The sequence below is a fragment of the Dasypus novemcinctus genome, chromosome 5, assembly GCF_030445035.2.
Source record: "Dasypus novemcinctus isolate mDasNov1 chromosome 5, mDasNov1.1.hap2, whole genome shotgun sequence".
NCBI lineage: Eukaryota > Metazoa > Chordata > Mammalia > Cingulata > Dasypodidae > Dasypus > Dasypus novemcinctus.
In genome coordinates this window covers 120,598,864-120,603,023 of record NC_080677.1, presented here as the reverse complement: position 1 = coordinate 120,603,023, position 4,160 = coordinate 120,598,864, and the positions used below count along the sequence as shown (strand labels likewise).

Genomic DNA, 4,160 nt, shown 5'->3' with positions numbered 1-4,160 from the left:
ACGGCTGGACACCAGTATTATCAGTAGGTGACTTTGGTGGGAAAGCCTCTCTGATGGTGCCTTCATTTGAACATTTCATGGTCTCAGAACTATAAGCTGAAATAAAAATTCCCATTATAAATAAAATTCCCATTGTAAAAGTCTACCCATTTCTGACACTTTGCATTGGCAGCTTTTGGCAAACTAAAGCAGACAGATGATAGATAGATAGATAGATAGATAGATGGATAGGTAGGTAAGTAGGTAGGAAGATATTTACTGCCTGACACATTGTAACCTAAGTGACATTAATTATTATTAAATGACAAAAATCAAAGATTAGATTCAGCAGAAATTGCTGGTGGTGGTAGCAGTATGTTTAAAAAAAGTATAATCAATTGGGGATTCTGTTCTCTCAATCTCTTCTCTGAAAAAATGGGTGGTTTCTAGATTTTAAAAAAACATAACTTTGTTTTACTGTAGGTATATGGTTTTTTTTCTTTGTGTCTTACCTCTGTGTTATCTACTTGCAGCAATGAAGAATGCCAGATTCCTTGAAAATTAGCAGCTTGTGCTAATAAAGCTATTATTTATAATAAAACTGTAAATGGTTAAGTGAAATAGAATTATTTTAATTACCGATACTTTAAATTTTAATATCCTAAACATGGTTATTTTATGAACTATTATACATACGATTATGTAATACTCTTAAATTAAAAAAGAAACTGAAAAATCACCAAACAAGTACTACCTACCTGTATAAATTATTCTGGTTTTTATTTTCTCCATATTCTTTTCCTTTTTGTGATCAAATTGTTTTCAGTCTTCTTAGAAATTTTATAAATCTGTTCATTGGTTTATAACAAAGATGTAAAATGCAATCTACCAATCTGCTGACGATAAAAAGGACTTTACTTTTAAAACATCTTTTGGCGGTGAACTTGGCCCAGTGGTTAGGGCGTCCGTCTACCACGTGGGAGGTCCGCGGTTCAAACCCCGGGCCTCCTTGACCTGTGTGGAGCCGGCCCATGCGCAGTGTTGATGCGCACAAGGAGTGCCGTGCCATGCAGGGGTGTCCCCTACATAGGGGAGCCCCATGCTCAAGGAGTGCGCCCCGAAAGGAGAGCCGCCCAGCACAAAAGAAAGTGCAGCCTGCCCAGGAATGGTGCCACACACACGGAGAACTGACACAACAAGATGACACAACAAAAAGAAACACAGATTCCCGTGCCGCTGACAACAATAGAAGCAGACAAAGAAGACGCAGCAAATAGACACTGAGAACAGACAACTGGGGTTGGGGGGGAAGGGGAGAGAAATAAATAAATCTTTAAAAAAAAAAAAATCTTTTGACAACAAAACTAGATGGGGGAAGTGGCTGTGGTTCAATCAGTTTGGCTCCTGGCTACTATATGGGAGGCCCTGGGTTCACATCCCAGAGCCTCCTTGTGAAGGCAAAGCTGGCCCATGGAGGGCTGATGGCCCATGTGAAAGGGAGACAAGCAGATACAGAAAAAAAAAAACACATGCAGCAAATGGACACAGAGAAGAGACAGCAAAGAAAGGAACAAGCTGTAAGATTTAAATAAATCTTAAAAAAAAAAACAACCAAATGGGTACCCATCTGAGTTCTCTTTTTTTTTTTTTTTTTTTTGCTATTCACAGTTTACTAGTGTATTTCCAAGTTGCAAAGATTATTTCCCCTTCCCATTTTTTTAGAATTTTCTGCATTCCCCTATTCAATCTTGACTGCCACAACCAGACAGAAAGAAAGTGTAAGGACCTTCTTTTTCTTGCTTCTGTAGTTGAAACCTAAGCAGCAGACATTAACTGCTCTGAGTCTGTTAGAGGCCATCTATTCTTTAAAGTGCATAAAATTTTAATGTGATTTAAATTACTCTGGACCATTAAGAAAAAGGATAGAAAGCTCACTAATTCATTTTATGAAGGCAGCAAATTTAAATCTATATTCAATAAAGACAATAAAAGAGTAAATTGTAATCAGTACCATTTATGAGTATAGATGTAAATTTCCAAATGTATGAAAACAGATGCATGATATTGAGACGTGAAAGAGTGCTATGGCCTGAAAGGTAAAGACAAGAGCAAGAGGCTTGGACAAGAGTATAGAAATGAAGGTGATTAGTAAGGGTAATGCTTTAGTTTGCCAAAAGGTTGTTGGTGCAAAGTACCAGAAATGGGTTGGCTTTTATAAAAGGGATTTATTTGGGGTAAAAGCTTACAGGTCCAAGTCTATGAGAGGTCCAAATTGGGATACCATAAGAGGTGCTTTCTCACCAAAGTCAGCTACCACATGGCAAAGCAAGATGGCTGCCATTCTCTGCTGAGGTCTCTGCCTTTCTCCAGCTATAGGCAAACCTGGCATAGGGCTTATCTCTTACCAGACCTCTTCTCTCTCTCTCCAGGCCTCAGCACTTTGAGACTCTCAGGGACTTCCCTCAGCTGTGGGCGAAATATCTCCCACATGGCAAGATCAAATATGGTAGCTTCCTTTTCCTGTGTGTCTGTGTGTGTCTCTCTCTGTGTCTCCATTTTTATCATATCCAGCAAGAGGGTGGAGACTCAACATGAATCACATCCCACTGCCATAGTCCTATCAAAAGCACAAAAGCAATCTTATAAAGTAATCCAATCAAAGTTCCCTCAGCCAAATTTAGGCAAAGGGTATTAATACCCACAGGAATAGATTAGTCTGAAAACATAATCTTTCTCTTTGGGGAATAAAATAATTTCAAACTGCCACAGGTAACTAAAAGGGTAAAAAGACAAGCAATAGTAGATATGACAACAGAAAGTCAAAGACTAAAATAGATGAAGTAAGTAATTCCTTTACAGTAATAACATTGAGTGCTAATGGATTGAATTTCACAATCAAAAGACATAGACTGACAGAAAGGATAAAAAACATGAGCCATCTATATGCTGTATACGAGAGACTCACCTAAGATGTAAGTACACAATCAGGCTGAAGTGAAAGGTTGGAAAAATACATTTCATACAAATACTAACCAAAAAAGATCTAGAGTATTGATACTAACATTGGACTAACTAGATTTTAAATACAAAAATGTTATAAGAGATTAACAAAGCCATTATATATTAAAAAGGGGCAATTCACCAAGAAGAAATAATAATCATAAATATTTATGCACCTTACTTGGGTGCCCCAAAATACTTGAGCCACACACTGGCAAAACTGAAGGGAGAAATAAATGTTTCTACAATAATAGTTGGAGACTTCAGTACACCACTCTCAGGATTGGATAGAACATCACAGAGAAATGATAAATAAGGAAACAGAGAGCTTGAACAAATGATAAATGAACTAGACCTAGCAGACATTTATAGAGCATTATAGCCCCAAACAGCAGGATATACCTTCTTCTCAAGCCCTCATGGATCCTTCTCAAGGATAGAACAAATGCTGGGTCATAATTTTAAAAAACTGAAATTATGCAAAGCACTTTCTCTGATCATAGGAGCTAGAAGTCAATAACAGGTGGAAAAAGGGACAATTCATAAATACATGGAGATTAAGCAACCCACTCTAAAATACTCAATGTGTCACAGAAGAAATTGCAAGAGAAGTCAGTAAATATTTCAAGACAAATGAAAATGAGAAACCAACATATCAAAACCTATGAGACACTGCAAAGGCAGTGCTGAGAGAGAAATTTATAGCCTTCAGATAAAATGGACAAATTCCTAGAAACACATAAACAACCTACACTCACCCTAGAAGAAACAGAAAACCTCAACAAACCAATCACAAGTAATGAGATTGAAACTGTCATAAAAACCTACCGAAAGGTGATGGACAGGCTGGAGCAAGAGGCAGTGGTGCCCATTCCCCTCCTGGAGGAAAGCATTGCAGCTTTCCTGGGAGGAAGGCAGTTCTAGGTGGCTCCCCAATGGCCTCCCCCGGTAATGCTCAGTCTTCCACCTCTCCATTGCCTGCCTCTTACTGGGCTTTTACTCCCTGCTCTGGCCCAGGCAGCCTGGGGACAAGGGCAGGAGACCCCAGGACTCCCAGAGCCACCCATGAGCACTGGGAAGAAGATGTGTCATAGGGTTGGGACAGCCTGGTTGTGCTGGTGCCCTTTTGCCAGTGCTTTGAGGAGCTCCTGGTCTTCATGCTGCATATGTACCACTTCCTG

At 39.1% G+C, this 4,160-nt stretch overlaps 1 non-coding gene across 1 annotated transcript; it reads right to left on the bottom strand.

The window, feature by feature from the left end:
• Positions 1 to 1,705: 1,705 nt before the first annotated feature.
• Positions 1,706 to 1,836, bottom strand: LOC111762736 (small nucleolar RNA SNORA31). The gene has a single exon (XR_002795775.1). It is a non-coding gene; the product is annotated as a small nucleolar RNA SNORA31 (small nucleolar RNA).
• Between the last annotated feature and the right edge of the window lie 2,324 nt (positions 1,837 to 4,160).